Source organism: Moschus berezovskii, chromosome 13, assembly GCF_049115385.1.
Source record: "Moschus berezovskii isolate FMDL1 chromosome 13, NW_MosBer_1.0, whole genome shotgun sequence".
Classification (NCBI taxonomy): Eukaryota; Metazoa; Chordata; class Mammalia; order Artiodactyla; family Moschidae; genus Moschus; species Moschus berezovskii.
The window spans coordinates 10772053-10790564 of NC_142472.1; the positions used below are offsets into that span (position 1 = coordinate 10772053).

Consider the following 18512-nt stretch of genomic DNA (forward strand, 5'->3'; position numbering starts at 1 on the left):
GGGACCAGCCCTGTCTTCAAGCATCACAGTTGAAAAGGAACATAAAGCCTTCTGCACCCTCAGCTGCTGTGTAAAAGTTGTCTGTTGTGATTCCTTGTAGACGGGGGCTGTCAGAGCATTGAACAGGGAAGGAGTCACAACTCCAGAGTTTACGACAGCAGTCCTGCGACGGATGGCGGGACTGTCACTCCTACACGGCGGGTCCTGTGCCCAACAAGGGGTGTTTACAAGTAACCATTTAGCACCTTCCTTGCAGTATTTTTACACCACGCTCCTGCCTTTCCTGTGGAGAAGAGAAGCGAGGAGAATATGCTTTGTCTTCAGTGCTGAAATTTAAAATTGGAAAATGTCATCACATGAGGGTTGGGTTTTTTCTTTATAATGGCGATGCTTAAAATCTCTTCTGTGTCAATGATGCAGGGGGAAAAAAAATCTTACTCCTTAAAATGACTCTTTCTTAGAACATCAGGGTTAGTTTGTGAGTGGCACGTTTTAAAAACATTTAATCAGTGATCTGAATATACGTCAACACCTTCTGGCGGCGTGCTATAAAACGTGAACCTTGTCAACAGCAACAGAGAAAGGTGACACACTTGGGACACAGAGCTTTTATGCTGACACGCAGTAATAATATAATTTTAAAATTTATCATCTGTTTAGCTGCAAGCAACAACAATTAATCTTTTTGACAACTCATATAGTGCTTTAAATAACACCTGGGAAGAAAAACAACGCATTCCAGTTTTTACTTTCATTGTCTTTCAGGCCTTTGAAGCTACAAATGCATATAAAACCACACACAATAAATTTTGTGATTAGGATTAAAATGTTAGCAAAAAATACTTCCCTTGTCACCTCATGCCCCCCTTTGCCTCAGTTAATAAAATTACTTAACACAAGAGCGGTAAGTGAGAGCGGGTCCCAGGGGAAGCGAGGGCCACCGAGGGTTCATTTCTGTCACGCCAAATGACACTCTATTCCCAAATCATTTAACCTACGACTTCACGAGACTACTTACAGCTTGAACGGAATTCTAGTGGTGGCCCAGAAATGACACTAATCCCTTTACTGGAAACCCCATCAGGGCCTGACAATCCCAAGCCCATCTGATACCAACAATTTAAAAACTGCGGCCAGGAAAATTGTCTTCATGATGTTCAGAAGCATGTGAACATATATGTGGTGTACGGTTGGGTCTTCTGCATGTCCTGTGAAACTTCATGGGATTTAGATGAGACAACATTAGCACCCTTAATTAATCTCTTTCCTATTACACATTAAATCAAAGCATTGTTCCTAATGTACCTGCTGAGCCAGTGCCCTGCTCACCTTAAGATTTGAAAGTCTGTGGGTTAAAGCAAAGGCAAACACGTCAGCACAAGAGAAGGCTGGTGCTACTCTCACTGGTGAACCACTTGTGACGTTTGCAGGTGAAAGGAAATGGGAAGGCTGCTGCAAATCACCCCACTGTCCACAAATCTCTGTTTTTAAAAGAGAGATTTTTATTCATTTATTTGGCTGTTGTCACAAACCACTGCACTATCCACACACCTCTTTCCTTTTTAAAAAAAAAAAATACTTATTTTTATTTATTTCTTTGGCTATGCTGGGTCTTAGTTGCCGCATGCAAGATCTTTAGCTGTGGCATGTGAACTCTTAGTTGTGGCATGGGGGATCTAGTTCCCTGACCAGGGATCAAACCTGGGCCCCCTGCATTGGGAGTGCAGAGTCTTAGCCACTGGACCACCAGGGAAGTCCCCACACACCTCTTTCAACCAGTCGTCCAAGACTCTGCCGGTGCCCGTTTGACAGATGAGGAAACCGGAGTGCTGAAACTAAGTCAAGGACTGGCGAAAGCCACATCCCAGATGTTTTCTGTTGTCACACACCCCAAACGGCAGCCAAGACTCAACACTAAGAAACCAGCTCCAAGACCTTGGCCAAATGGGTCTGGACACCAGAGTACGATGGCTGACGCTTTGGGAAAGCACCGGCAGCAGACACACAGGAAAAACATGAGCTCTGCTGCAAAGCAGAGAGAAGACAGTGTCGGAGGAAGACGTAGGTCATGAGATCTAGGTGTGCATGTTTGTGAAAATATAAGAGGGCTGAGTATGTACAGCTCTGTGTCTACAGGTATTTTGTTCTTTTTGGGTCTTTGTTTTCATTCTTTTCTTTTTCCTTCTTTCCCAAGTCCAGGCCTCCTAGGAAGTGATCAAACTGATTTTTACCATGTGCCGTGTTAGGACTTGAGCCGTGGATTTTAGGGAAGCCCTAAGGGCTCAGTTGGAGAAGGCAATGGCAAGCCACTCCAGTACTCTTGCCTAGAAAATCCCATGGATGGAGGAGCCTGGAAGGCTGCAGTCCATGGGGTCGCTAAGGGTTGGACACGACTGAGCGACTTCACTTTCACTTTTCACTTTCACACATTGGAGAAGGAAACGGCAACCCACTCCAGTGTTCTTGCCTGGAGAATCCCAGGGATGGGGGAGCCTGGTGGGCTTCCGTCTATGGGGTCACACAGAGTCGGACACGACTGAAGTGACTTAGCAGCAGCAAGGGCTCAGTGGTAAAGAATCCGCCTGCCAATCCAGGAAACACAAGAGACATGGGTTCCATCCTTGGGTCAGGAAGATCACCTGGTGAATGAAATGGCAACCTACTCCAGTGTTCTTGCCTGGGAAATCCTGTGAACAGAGGAGCCTGGCAGGCTATAGTCCATGGGATTGCGAAAGAGTCAGATACCACTTAGTGACTAAACAACAACAAAAAGTAGATTTTAATTCCAATACTTTTTTTCCCTAATGAATGATCAGCATTACATGATTCTGGTGCCAGATTTCAATATGCCCCACAACTTGCTTTACATGTTTCTTAGAAAAAACTGCAAATTCTTTTTCAGAAAAAGATTTTTCAGAGGAGAGCCTGCCATTCTACACAGAATGTCAGACTTTCTCTAATGGCTATGCTGACTTGGGAACCATTACTCTAAATGTATATTTGGAGCCTCTAAGCAAAAAAACTTCATAAAGGTTTCCTTCATCCTTTGTTAGTTACTGATGAGCTAATCCCCATATGACATGTCTCCCTCTGTGTCTGAGCTCTAACCAGCTGCTTGTATAGCATTTGAAACTAGCAGGAACTTCTAAATATGGACAGGTTATTTTGAAAGGGAGAATTCTGGGGTGAATTCTGGATCCTTGAGGGGGACCGTGGTACACCCAAGGCACTCCGCTCTCACTGTGGGGACCAGGAATCTGAGACGGAGGGCTTCGAGAATTTGCTGACATCTGGGCTCCTGATCTCCTGACTTCTGTCCCATTTCCTCCTGGTGCTTAACCATTTTCCTAGCCCTGAAAGGCATAAAAAGACTTTCCCACCAAGGAGTTCTTTCCCCAACTATCAAAGCAGGGGGAAAAAAAATCTCCCATACTTACTTAATTGATATACAAGTTTCCTTTTAACTATACCTAGTATTAATATTTAAGTCTCTGGCCTGAACCAGACCTCTCCAGCTAGTGGGAAAGGCACACCGATGTCCTTTCCCAGTACATACGCAGGAGAACAACTCTTAAAATGTGTTTAATTACAGGGAGCCCCTCACAGCATGGAACCGGAGCACTCGGATCTCAGAAGGCAATTTTCCATTTAGTTGGTGCTCCTCAGCTAATTAAAAAAGCCAAACGGGCCAGCAATCTGGGCAAGGAAACAATGCACACTCCACACGTTACAACCCAGGTAAAGGTACGTGTGAGCCTGAGTGGAGTGAGAGCCGCAGGAACCCGAAGGTGAGAAACAGCCCTTTACAGCAGTGGCCCTGACGGATGGGGATGTGCCTGGCTGGCAAATGACACGCCGCCCTCTCACTTCCTGGCTGAGACACGCGAACACTCCGGCCATCTGTTGTATCTGCAGAGATCCCCAACTCAGAGGAGAAGACAAACACGCTTCGGTTGCAGCTGGAACACACATGCTTGCCAATGACGTGGGCTCTTGGCACGGCCAGGATTTCAGGTTTGAGCCCTCCATGACTGATTACTTTCCCCCCTCCTTGACTGTTTAATCAGGTTCCCCAGGTCTTTGCAGGAATCTGTCTGGGGAGTGAGAGAGTGATAAGGGAGCTGGCTTTCCAAGAGCTCAGTTCTCTTCTGACTATTGAAATGTCTCACGGGAAAGGAAGGAGGTCCCAGAGACCTGGTGCAGGTTGCGCCCACCATAACTCCCACTCAGCTTCCTTCCATTTACAGTTTATTGCATTAGCATTTCTTTTGTGCTGGCTTCTGCTGGGAGCTATTGTAAATTTGGGCAATTACAGCCTTGCTTCCATCAGTCCCTCCCCTCCTCGGTAGGCACTGGAACATCAAAGGTGGCCCGTTCAGCAGAGGTTGGCTCTGTCTCTAAAATCCAACCTGAAATAGATGCTATTAGGAAGAGCTGGTTCTGGACAAAAGGTAGCAGGATGAATCATAAAGATGCTGCTCTGACCTTCTGAGAAAGTCTTAAAATAAGCTTTCTTAAACCCCGGGCACAAGCTGCCAAGTCAAAGCCTGGGCAGGCGCTGGAGGGCCTCCTTGTCCAAATCCTCATAAAGTAGATGCATGAGTCATGTCAGACAGGCGCGGGCCCCCGAATGGCAAGGTTCTACCAGCCGGGCCTCTGCTTGCACCTCAGCGGTGCTTAAAATAATCTCTCTTTCAAAGCATCTGCATAAGCCAGAGTGGGTCCCCACTGCTGCTGTGCGGCTGAGGCAGCCTGGAGGAAGCCCAAGACCCTGGTGAGGCCCCTAGCAGATATAAGGAGGGTCAGGAACCAGCTGGAAAGCTTGATGGACGACAGGGAGTTGCTTCCATTCCTGACAAGCTGGCACTTGTTACAGGGAAGAGAGAGAGTAAGTGTGTGTGTCTCAGGGGTGCGGTGGATTTCACTGCTCAGCTTCAATCTCAAGAACTTTCTGAGAACCTACTGGGTCCCGTGGTGGGTATTAGACTGGGAGGAGTAGGGTTCAAGGATGAACAGCAACAACCCTTGCCTCAAGAAACATAAAAGCCAGTGGAAGATGCAGGCCTGATGATATCTGACTGTAAGCTGCTTTCTATCAAGTTCATAACATATGCACAAAATGCCATGCATTCTAGCTCTTCAACATGTTACATACAGAGTTATCGTATGACCCAGCAATTTTTCCTAGGTCTGCCCAAGAGATATGAAATCATATGTCCAAAATGTACGTGAATGTTCACAATGGCATTATTCATAATAGCCAAAAAGTGGGAATGACCCACATGTCTATGCATGAATGGATAAAAAAAGTGCAGTATATTCCTGCAATGAGACATCATAAAAAGTAATGAAATATCAATCTACGCTACAACAGGGAATGTAGTTGTGTTAGTCGCTCAGGCGTGTCAGAGTCGTGACCCCATGGACTACAGCCTGCCAGGCTCCTCTGTCCATGGGATTCTCCAGGCAAGAATACTGGAGTGGGTTGCTACTTCCTTCTCCAGGGGATCTTCCCAACCCAGGTAAGGTCTCCCGCATTGCAGGCAGATACTTTACTGTCTGAGCCGCCAGGAAAGCCCCACAACAGGGATGAACCTTGAAAACATTACGATAGAGAGAAAGCAGCCAGACACGAAAGGGCACAACCATATAATTACAATTAATATGAAGTGTCCAGAATAGGCAAATCTAAAGATTGGGAAAGACCCAGGGATTCTCAGGGAAGGGAAGACAGGAATGTGACAGCTGATGGATATGGGGTTTCTTCTCTGGCGAGGAAAACATCCTGGGGTTAAGCAGCACTGATCACTGCACAACTTTGTAAATAGACTGAAAAACTTTGAATCATACTTGTTAAGAGGGTGAATTTTATGGTATTTGAATGATATCTCAATAAAACCTCCCTGGTGGCTCAGACAGTAAAGAACCTACCTGCAATCTAGGAGACCCAGGTTTGATCCCTGGGTCTGGAAGATCCCCTGGAAAAGGGAATGGCTACCCACTCCCAGTATTCTTGCCTGGGGAACCCATGGACAGAGGAGCCTGGGTGGGCTAAAATCCAAAGGGCCAGAGAGAGTTGGCCATGACTGAGAGACTAACACATTCATTTTCAATAAAACTTATTCTTTTTTTTTGGCTGCACCACGTGCAGGGGATCTTAGTTTCCTGACCAGGAATTGACCCCAGGCCCTCAGCAGTGAAAACACAGAGTCCTAATCACTGGACCACCAGAGAATTCCCAAATCTTATTTTAAAATGCTACAGGAGTTTAGGGTTGGGAGTAACATGACTAAGGGAAAAGGACTGTTACATATGCCACCTCTGCTTGTATTAAGAACACAGTAAGGATTCGAAGCACTTTCTTAACAGGAAAGCATGAATGAAGGAAGAGAACAGGTTACTAGATTCATTGCTCACTTGGATACCTCCTGGTTTGAAGAATGGACACTGAGTTTCTACTTTCTGGATTACTGTTATTGTGATACAGCCCGTGGAAATAACACTCTAAAAACACAAGGATTTACAGCGCTCTGTGCAGTGTGAGTTTCAGGTTTTGAGGATTCTAGAAACTCCTGTTCTGTGTCCCCACCACCCTCCAGGCTCTGTTTTCACCATCATGTGGAGCAGCTGATATTTATTTGTCTTTTAAGCAATTTGGGGGCAGTAACTATCCCTTCCATCCCTAGTACCAGCAGTACATACAATAGAGGAGACTCAACAAGTGATTGTGGAAGAAGCAAGGAAGGATGAAGGGAGGGAGGGAGGGAGCGAAGGGGTCATTATTTGCTTATAATGAGCTTACAGTCTAATTTCTCAGGCTTTCTTATTTCTCCAATTTCTTATCAGGAGATGTTATTACACTAAAAATTTTTGGTACTCGAATGCTGTTTTTGTATGTCAAAAGTGGTCAAACAGCAGCAGTTCCCTATGGTTCAATCTAATACACAGTCACAAGAAACAACATCATTTCAGCCCTATTTCATTACACAAATGTGTTTTGAACCTGGGGCTCTGGAAGCTCCTTAGGGAACACCAACTGAGAGGCAAGGGGAGGGTCTCTGATCCTTTCCTTGTTGTTGCCGTTCAGTTGCTAAGTCGTGACTCTGCGACCCCGTGGACTGCAGCCCACCAGGCTCCCCTGTCTTCCTCTATCCCCTGGAGTTTGCCCTACTACCTCCACCAAAAAAACAAACCAGAGGTTCTATATTGAGTTGGTTTGAACTAAAGACCTAAAGACACATGTCTAAAAATTAGTTTGCACAGTTTATTTACAACTCTAGACCAACTTGGTTATTCACTAAGAAAATGACCTTTTTAGGTCAAGAAAATAAGGAGTAATGCTTAAGCTCTTTGCTCTCTGTTCAGCTGAAAACCATAATGCTGACAAATTTTCAAGCTATCTACCAACAGAGCATCTAAGGAGAGGCATCTGCAGGAGAGACAGCCATGCTAGAAATTCTGCATGGGGTGGTGACAGGCGTTAGAACTTGAAGCAGTAATCCAAGGGTTAATCAGGAGAGAGATTGAATCCAGAAAGTGCTTATTAACCCAAGCCTTTCAGTACTGTCTATACCACCCTGCTGCCTCTAACCAAACAGGACACTGTAGGTCTCAGGATGACAGAAAGCTTTTGTTGAAGTAGGAGGCTGACAGCTATCTGTGAGGAGGGTTTTTTGTTTATTTGTTTGTTATTCAAATAACTTTCCCCTGTGAAGAAATTCAAAAGGAAAATGTCAGAAGTCTGTGATTAATGATTTTTTAAAATAGATGGGATTTCCACACCCCACCCCTGTTGAGCTGAAAAGTATGTATGGAAAAGGAATCCACCTCATTAAATGTTAAATCCTCATATGTAAGTTTGATATTGATTCTTTCAAAGGAGTTGTGCAAGTCAGATGAGGGACAGGAGGGTGTGTCTAAGTATCAGCGTTCTCTGAAGGGCAGCTGTTCAGGAATACTGTCAGATAGTAATGACAAGCAGAACTGGAACTCTGACGATCAACTGGTGAAGGGGAAGTCACCCAGTCCTGTCTTCTCCTCCAAGCTGTGCATTATTAATGTGCTTCCAAAAATACCTTCATAATTATTTTTTAAAATACACACTGTGGGGAAGGCTAGGGCGGCCAGGGAAGGTGGTCACAGGGGGTAGGGGGTTGGAGACAAGGGGAAGATTCCAGAAAGGAAAAACCTACACTAAAAACTACCTCCTTTTAATTTTTTTAAAAGGTTCCTTTTAATCAGCTCTTAAAGCAAAGACAGAAGCTGAAAACATTCCATGTAAATGAACAGCAAAGGACTCCAAATGCTTAGCAGACCAGAACACCGGAAAGAGCTCGCTTGGTACCGCCAGGCATGACCGGCTTCAGTGGATTTAACAATAAAAAAGAAGATGGCGCCAAATAACCAAACTACATGGGACCTGCCCTTCCAGCAAGAAAAGTGGGTAACACTTTCCACCGGGAGATGCGGGGGAGGTCTAGGGAGATAAATTCTACTTAACACAACAATGTGGATAGCATTTAGGCTGCATGCAAATTTCATCTGCAAAGCTTGCAAATGGAATGCAATTTACTGCTCAAAGGATGTAACCTATTTGAGTTAGAGAGCTAGTTAATAAAACCTTCTAGAAAAGAATGCAGAGTTAATCGCCATTCATCTCCTGGGCTATTTCAACTTGGCTCTTTTTATTTGCTGTTAAGCAAAATTCTAAATATCATTACAGCAAATCATGTTTCAATATCCTAAGAAAAGACAAGTTAGATTTTGGTCGAATTTAAGTCCCTTTAATAAAACCCTTGATAAGTTGAAGCTGCAGCTGCTTTTCTCCTCAGAACTTGTTCTGTGGTGGATAAAATTTTCAACAACTATAAAAGTTTCAAGTAGGGTCACATCTAGAAAGTAACAGTAAATAAACGTAACCACTCATAAATGGTGCTAGATCTTTTTGCATTACTGAAGTTGAAATAATTGAGTACAATCTTCAAAAAGCATTCACTTGCAGATATAGCTGGCACATGGGATGTACACCCTACTCCTTCCTTGCTGTGAATCATGGAATTAAAGATAGAAATTATTTTTATCTCCAGTTTTCCTCCTGACTTTTTCTCCCCCTGCAGCATGCCTGCACTAAATAATTTTTGTTTTTCACTGATAACAAGAGAAGTTTGCGCCATACTGTTCCTCTGGGACAACCTGTCAATGATCGCAAGGATCCAATACAAAACTTGCTGCAAATAGTGCACTCACGGCTCATTCTTGCTTCTTTTTCTCTCTGAAGCTTGCCGAAGGAAAGCACGGTGCTGCTCCATTCTGTCTTGGTATATGTGCTTCTGAATTCTGAAACTGAGAATGAACCATATCCATTTTTCAATAACTAGGGTTAAAATGTCAAAGACTTGATCAGAAGTTGTTGAGTAGAACAAGACACTTTATGAATTTGTATTAAGCCCTAAGGGTTGGATGCTAAGACCCCCTACACTTCAGAGTGTTGAGCTCAGCCAGCCACTTGCTAAGGGTGCGAGGGGCAATGCTTGGGGTGTGCGGCTTACTTTATGGAGCATCCTTCAACACCTGAGTGGGCAGACCTGGAAAGTGCAGGCCTTACCTTGGCCACAGTCCCAAAAGGTACATCTGCACCACTGGCTTGTGTCAGGATGAATGATGGAGTTGAGTCATTTCAGGAAAGCAACCCAGTTGCCAAAATATAACTGCCAAAATATTTGGAATAATGTAATTTAGCACTTTAATATCATTTTACTTCCTGAATTTACAAATAAGGAAAAAGTTGCCTCTGGCCATTAGAGCTTTTTTTGCTCTGTGCTTTCCTTTCCAGCATCAGCTATTTTCATTGTACTCCAGCCCATATTGAAGCTGGAAGAGATACTGAGCATATTTCTTCTCTCTCTATGTCACCACTTCCTCATTCTCAGTCCACGTGTTATTCTCCTGGTAATGCTGAGTCTGTATGCTTAAATTTTTTTTTTTTTTTTACTAAAGAAAAGCTTAGGGAATGATATCATTAGCAAATGCAAATATGCTAATTCACATAAAAAGATAAGGCTTAAAAAGTCCAACCTGTCATATGTAAAATTATTTTAATGACATATTCAAGAAGAATCTGGAGATTATGTTGCCAAGAAGGCAATACTTTTAAGGCAATCTTACAAAGTATATGAAATCACAGACTGTAATATCCTGCAACTATTTTAATTTTAAAAGCTCAGTTTACAAATATATACCAATATTTTTCTCACTTTTAATCACTCCCCCACTGTTTTAGCATAAGAGCTAAAATAACCTAAAACTGCCCCTTAAAACACACACAGCAAGTCTGTTACACAGATAGAGAAAACAAAAAATGTATGAAGGAAAGAATGTTTTAAATAATCTGAAACAGAGTAGCAAAAAAATGTGTGGTTTCTAGGTTTCAGCTACTATTAAAGAATTTTCCTGGGAGAATTTTACTTTAAAGCAACTCTAAATGAAAATGCATATAATTAAGGGAAAGACCATTGCTTCAAACAGATTGACTGTCTTTAACAAGTTTCTCTCTTTCTAGCTACTCAGATATGCTATATTTCCTAATTATCACCTTTTAAGGGCCATCTGGGCCCATTCCTCCCCATCAGGGGGCAATTCCATTTGCATTGTTCCTGGGTTTAGTCATGATCAAGTAGTCTGGTGGTAAAGTTCATTAGAAATTAGAACAGAAGCAGTCAACCCAACACAGTAAACCAAGTATCTGATGCTTAGGCACCCACAGGAGAGACGTAAGCCCTCCCTACCTATTCTCACATAACTAACAAGTCTGCCATGTGCATTTTATCAGATTGCTTAAAGAAACATTCAGCAAGTCCCTGGCCAGGTATGTAATGAAAATTTGATTAAGCTTCCTCATACTGCAAAATATTTCTCAATTAAAGCAACATAACGATAGTCCCTTATGTCTTCTGGTTCCAAAGTCTATTAAAAACCCTTTAATGATTCCCTCATTTAGCCTACCATTCACAAGCAGTATACCACTTCCTTCCTGTAGAGAACACACAAGAATTATCCTAATTGTATTTTCTGTGAAACGAATGCACGTTGCAGAGAAGGCGTATCCAACCCACAGACAGACACTGACGGGTATGGGTTCCAAAGACGTTTCCTTTTGTCCTCATCAATGGATCACCCTATACATTCACACATTCCTTACAAACGTGTTTGTGTGCCAAAGGGAAGCTTGGCCCCTGGATGTGCTAGATGGTTAGGCAGCTGCCCTACAGCAGGGCTGATTGCAAATGGCGTGGCTAATTCAAGGCAGCCACATACAAGGGTTCCCGCTTCATACCTCGTAAGGTTAGATACATAAAACCCAGGAAATAGTTACTGCCTCATCTTGCAGTTTCTGAGCCTGGCTTGCAATGGCCATCTTAATCCGAAATGCCAGCCTATTGAGATCGAGAAGGAGTGCTCCCTGCAGAGACCCAGAGCCTCATCAGGCTACACCTTAGTCTTGCAAATGAAGACAGCTGCAGCAGGCCCTAATCTATGCAAGGCAGGTGTAGCCCTGGGGCGCTCCGAAAGTGACCCTAGGAGCTCTTAGGGCTGTGAAGTTAAGAAGTTACTGTTATAAAAAGACTTATTTCATAGCCTCTCATTATCGAGGTTACTATGCTTTTTAAAAGAACAATGGCTTATTTCCTCCCATTTGTACCTTGGTTTTCTCCTCTGCCTTTCTGAAATTCCCTTATTTAGACAGTCCCTAATTCTGACTCCAGCTGGGACACTGCAAATCAGTGGCCTAGCTCACGCCTAAGCCATGCTACTTATTCAATGCTTTGTTGAAAAACTGGTCCTACATCAAGTTCCCCCATTTAAAAAACCCATCCTAAAATCTACTGTTCATACATTAGTAGAGATTTCAGGAGAAAAGTATGCCCTATAGGATCTTTCTGAGGTCTGATTCATAAACAAAAATAATTCAATATTGCTTCGTAAAAAGAATCTACAGCAAAACACAGCACCACTGAAACTGAGCCAACAATAATTAACTCAAGAAGTAATCACTGAGCCCCCCTTTCCTCTCTCACCCTCCCTTCTCTCTTTCTCTCTTTGAATGTGTTAAAACAAATATATCTATGTCGGAAGCCAGTTCCTGGTCTCCAGTGTCCTCCCAAAGGCTGAGGAAACAGAATGTCAGGGGTGTTTCTGCCTGAAGAGGGACTGGGGTGCACCTGGAGAGGGCTTGGCTGGGTCACCAGCAAGGCCACCACCTGAGGCTGTGCCGGGACCCTGAGCTGAGAATATGTGGAGGGTTCCTGGCAGAAAAGGGGACTCAGCAAACCTTAAAGCTTATCCTCTAGGAAGACCCTGCTCCCTACCCCCATTCTGAAGGACTGAAGTTTTGCTCAGATGATGCTTAAATCATGTAGGTCTCTCGACAGAAGAGGCTGATGAAAACCCAAAACCTTATATGTGATTACTATACTGAAAGCTTGTCATTAAATGTCATTTTTAACAGTATTACTTTGAGGCATACTTTGGCTTTCCAGGTGGTTCAGTGGTAAAGAATATGCCTGCCAATGCAGGGGACGCAGGAGATGTGGGTTTGAACCCTGGGTCGGGAAGATCCTATGGAGGAGGAAATGGCAACCCCCTCTGGTATTCTTGCCTGGAAGATCCCATGGACTGAGGAGCAAGGCAGGTTATGGTCCATGGGGTCCCAAAGAGTTGGATATGACTTGGCAACTAAACCACCACAACAAAGACATGCTTTTAAAATCTGGGAGCTCATATATGAATTTTGAAGTAAAGATGATAAATATTTTTAAACACTAGCATTTTTTTGAAGAATTATTTTAGAACTTTTTAAAATCAGTTCTCCTTTAGTTTTCTACCCTTCACTTTAGGAATATACATAATAGGCTTCCCCCCACAATTCCTATAGAACTGTTGAGTCTTTATAAAAGTATAAAATTTGAAACAAGTGCAGAAAGCCTGTAAATGTGCCAGAAATACTGGGCTACACTTCCACACCCATTACCTCTAACAATTTCACAAGAAGGGGCACATTTTCATGAGTTGTCTGATGTTTTAGCAACAAGACTCCTATGGGCTTTAATGGAAGTCACACAGCTAAAACTCCATGTACCACTTTGAAAATTTAAGAGTAATTGCTAAGTCCCCCTTAGAGGGTCATAGAAATATTAAAAACCAAAGTATTTTGCTAAGAACTCCAATTATGCCTGAAGGCTTACCTCAGATTTTATAAAATGATTGGTCACATATATAATGTACTCTAATGCTGTTTTATTGGCTGGTTGTTTTCTTTATAAAAGAGGGTCTTTGTGAAGTCCTGTCTGAAAGGGAACATACAATACAGTGAACTGCCGATCTGGGGTTCACTTAAACCCATGGCTCAGTCTTACAGGGGAGGGATGTGTGAGAAATAAATGGACTTAGGAACATTTTACCTTGTTATTTATAGACCCAGAAGGGATCGTTTAGTTCACTGTTCCACCAGGCTGATAGATTTTTAAGAAATATATTAAACTTTTGAATAAAACCAGTCTGCTGCCCTGGTGGATATTCATCTTCAGAATCTGTTTTGACTGAGTCGGTGCGACTGACCCTCCACATGTGACATAGTGGCAGCCTTTGTCTGAGGACCCCTGTCGTAAGGAGAACTTCTGACCTCTTTCTGGAATCGTGCATAAGAAGTTTTATTAATTTGAGGGAAGAATCCAACATTTCTATTTAAATAATTTCAAACTAACAGAAAAGCTGCAATCATAGCACCGAAAGAACTCCTGAATACCCCTTACCAGATTCATCAGGTGTTAACATTTTGTCACAATTGCTTTATTATGACTTCCTCTATTGATTGACTGATGTTCATATATGATATGTGTGCTTATATTTTCTTCTGAACTATTTGTAAGTTGTATTCATTGTGCCCGGTTACCCCTAAATACTCCCCCAAATCAAGGACACTCTCCTACACAATTGCACCACAACGTTCAAAATCAAGAACAACACTGGTACCATGCTGTTATCTATTCCATAGACATAATTTAAATCTCATAAATTGTCCCAATAATGTAATTTATGTCCATTTTTTCCCTGGCCCGTGACCCAATCCCAAATCAGTCACTGCATTTAGTTTTCACACCTCTTTAGACTCAGCAAACTGCAATACTATGTCCTTCTTAAAGATTGCTCACAGGGTCTCTTTGGTAGTACAGTGGATAAGAATCCACCTGCCAAAGGAGGGGACATGGGTTGGATCCCGGGTCTGGGAAGATTTCACAAGCCATGGAGCAACTAAGCCTGTGTTCCAGAGCTATCAAGCCCTCACTCTAGAGCCCATGAGCTACAACCACCAAGCTCAAGTGCCACAACCACCAAAGCCTGTGCTCCACGAGAGAGGCCACCACAGTGAGAAGCCTGCGCTCTGCAACCAGAGAGAGCCCACGCACAGCAACAAGAACCCAGGGAAGCCGAAAATAAACTAACCTTTAAAAGAACTGGTATCAGATATTCTCCTGTACACATGCGGAGGAAGACACCACTTTTAAAGAATGCCTTCCATTTGCTGTTGGAGGCACTGCCATATTGATATTCTCCCATTAGAGGCCAACTTCTAGCTGCCACTACCCATAAAAACATTAGCCAGTGAAAGCTACTATATACCATTTTGGTTTCCATCACAGTCCTGTATGCAAAAGTTTCCCAAACAAATATCGAAAAATGCAGACTGAGCATCCTAAATTTTTATATTAAATATTGTCCCAGGAATCAAACATGGGCATTTAGATACTGTTATTTAAATTCTAAATATGCACACTGGACAGTAATACACTTTAGGATGCCATTTCACACACCAGGACTTGACGGGTCAAGTATTCTCTCCGAATGAAGTTGAACAGACTCCTGGAAATCTGAAAGCAGTTGCTGAATGTTGTATATAATCAATGGCTAGAGGGGACGGGGGAGCCTGGTGGGCTGCCATCTATGGGGTCGCACAGAGTCGGACACGACTGAAGTGACTTAGCAGCAGCAGCAGAGGAATCTTGTCTTTAGAACATTTCTTTCCATTTCGAACAGACATCTCCTTCTCAGTGTCCTCCTCCCATTTTGTAAGCAGTAGAATTATGGTTCATATAAAATGGGCTGTGGTTACTCATTACGTGACACCTGGACGGATGGGCCCTTTGCAGATATAAGAGGCCTGCGCTTCACTACCAGCTCCCCCCACACACAGTTACTCACATCCCCATCTGAGGAGCTCTAAGAGTGACTCAAAAGGTAAACAGAAAGTCCCAACACAGTGAACGTCTGAGTAACACTCCGGTAAACAGATTCCTCACTCAGATCCTCCAAGTGAGGAAGGTGTAAGTAGAATACTCCAAAAGACTATATTGTTAGAGAGGAGTTCTGGGACATTAAAGAGCACTTCTTGATGCTCCCAAAAAACTGCAGTCTCGCCTTTAAAACATGTACCCAGGGCAGAGTTTAATTAGCTGTACAATTTAGGTCACAAAGCTTTTTTTTCTAAAGGGGCAGCATATTAGCAGTACAAACAGGTTTAAATATTCTGAATGAGAAAAACCAATCACTGCAGATAGACTCGGTTTTTCACCGCCTGGAGCAAGGACCAGCAGTTGGTCAATCCTCATTAGATGTGTGGTGAGTGAATGAACCCTGGGAGAATTATCTTGTACTTTCTGTTTTTAAAGAGTTAACCTACATAAAAATATCAAGAGTGAAATATTTCACAGTAACGCTTACTGCCTACTTCTTCTTTAATTATACAAAAGATGATTGTAACAAACCTGCTCCTAAAACAAAAAAAGGATAATAATATTTTCCTAATTTTGGTTTTGTTGCAGAAAAGGCAATTTGTGCATAATTAACAATTTGTTGGTGCAAATTTATCTGCATCTTTTAATTGGTGTTAATTAGATTAGGACTAAAATTTCTTTAATCCTCTATCTTGCCTTTTTTGATGCAAACTAATTTTCTCAGCTGGATGTCAAAGTTTCCCATTAATTACACTTTTCTAACTGGAGCTTCTTCAACCACAAAGACTCAAACATATAGAAGGACAGCAGTTTTCAGAAGGCCTCGGGGCCAACCTTTTGGGAAAAAGAAGGAACAGTGAGAACGGACACTTTGGAGATAAGCAGTGAACCCGCCCAAATTCACTGGTGAAGCAAGGCTTCCACAGTTAGCAGATCCCGGCCCGCCTGAGAGGAGCCTCCAGGCCCGCCTGAGAGGAGCCTCCAGCGTTTGGTGGTTGTAAATGGCATCCTGTGATGTGCGTCTGCCACACAAAGCAGGTGTTAGAGCAACACAACAGTGACAAAATGTGTAGCCTTACAGTGAAGAATCATCTCCTGAAAATGCCGAGAATGACAACACGCTGCCTTTCATGGCCACCTAGGAGCCATTCTGAATACTGGTAGACCCGCTTCCAGTGCGAAACAAACGCAAGGTGAAGTTCCCCATTTCACACGGTTTCCTCCAAACACTGTAACCCTTCTACCACAGCTAACGTGTCAGGGGGAAAGCCACAAAATACATTCAATATCTTTTATGACAAGGTGACCTGAAATAAAACTTAATGTAGTTGAGGATTTTTGATAGCTCTTTATCCATTGCTTTCCTCTCACTACACAGCAATGATGATTGAAACCTGATGTGTACTGCAAAAAAAGGGCTATAAAGCATTTTATGTACAAATAAAACAGTAGCCATTAAGTTCTGCTATGAAGTCTGAGTAGATATGCAGCATGAAAACATGATAAAACAACTGTAAACTGATTGTGATCAAATGTAATTACAATAACTTGTCTCCAGTGAATGACATGAACTAAACACAGTCACAGACTTCTCCAAAATTACTTTGGGCAAAGAACCAAGAGAACACTATATCCTTTCTTCACCAAAGGCTTTTTGCCAAATAAATCGCAAGCACAGAAGCTTTAATAACCATGGCCAAAAAAGCACTTGGGAACTCATTATGGAAATGTTTAAAACCACGCGCACACACACTCGTGCACACACATGCAATCATATTTGATAAAACTTTCATATTAATATAATTCCACTGAAAATGCCACGCTTGAGATTTTTAATTGGTGCTCCCCAGAAGTAAACCCACGGACTGATAGGCAGTTACAAGTCTTTCTTTCTCTCCTCAAAGTCAATGTATTCGGCTGCCTTTCCTGTCATCTTTATTTTGAAGATGCCGTAAGAAGATCTACTTGAAGATTTTTATGCAGCTGAAAGGAAACAGTGACCTGGATTCTGAGAGTAACCATCATTCTTCAGTAAGTCAGCACAAGTAAACTCTCCCTCACTCTCCACCCTTTCTGACGTGGCTTACTACAGGTTTATGTTCCAGAACAGAACAAAGAAAAATATCTATTCATTGTTTGAAAAGCTCTGGGATAATTCAAAGTAACTGCTGTTTGAAAAGCTCTGGGAACCTAGGACGGGGAAAAGAAAGAGATGCATTCCAGGTCCTCCTTTTTATCCCTGTCTCATTTCTTCACCTTGAGCCCTGAAATGTGGCAGTACCAATACAAGCTAAATATTAGCATTAGTAGGAAAGCAGAAATTTAATTCTACTCCTAAGAACATACCCCAGAAAACACATGTCCACACAAACACTTGTATTCAAAAATTCATAGCAGTATTACTCGTAACAGTCAAAAAGTAGAAACAACCCAAGTGTCCGTCAGCCGATCAATGGTATTTACAATATGGTCTATCCACGCAATGGAATATTTTTGAGCCATAAAAAGTAGTTCAGTTCAGTTCAGTCGCTCAGTCGTGTCCGACTCTTTGCGACCCCATGAATCACAGCACGCCAGGCCTCCCTGTCCATCACCAACTCCCGGAGTTCACTCAAACTCATGTCCATCGAGTCGGTGATGCCATCCAGCCATCTCACTCTCTGTCGTAGTCAATACTAACACATGCTAGAACGCAGGTGAACCTTGAAAACCTTATGCTGAGGGGAAGAAGCCACCCTCAAAACACATTATTACATGACTCCACCTACATGAAATATCCAGAAGAAACAAACCGTTAGAAACAGAAAGTAAATGTGTGGATGGCTAGGACTGAGGGTCACAGAGGTAATGACCACTAAGAGGTAGGAGGTTTCTTTCTAGGGTGACGAAAATGTTTTAAAACTGATGGGGGTGATGGTTGTAAAGCCACTTTAAGTGGATAAATTGTACGGCATGCAAGTTATAGTTCAATAAAGCTGTTAGGTATGTGTTAGTTGCTCAGTCATGTACAACTCTCTGCAACCCCGTGGACTGTAGCCCACCAGGCTCCTCTGTCCATGGGATTTTCAAAACAAGAATACTGGAGTGGGTTGCCATTTCCTTCTGCACAGATCTTTCCGACCCAGGGATCAAACCCTGGTTTCCTGGACTGCAGATGGACTCTTTACCACCTGAGCCACCAGGGAGGTACAGAGCTGTTATACAAATATTTTTAAAGCAGAGATC

The 18512-nt window shown here is 42.8% G+C and overlaps 1 protein-coding gene and 1 non-coding gene across 7 annotated transcripts in view; both read right to left on the minus strand.

The window, feature by feature from the left end:
• CLYBL (citramalyl-CoA lyase) overlaps positions 1-18512 on the minus strand; it is a 238183-nt gene that overhangs the window by 160280 nt on the left and 59391 nt on the right. The gene's annotated exons all lie outside the window — the stretch shown is intronic.
• On the minus strand, positions 1681-1753 carry TRNAG-CCC (transfer RNA glycine (anticodon CCC)). Its single transcript has one exon. It is a non-coding gene; the product is annotated as a tRNA-Gly (tRNA).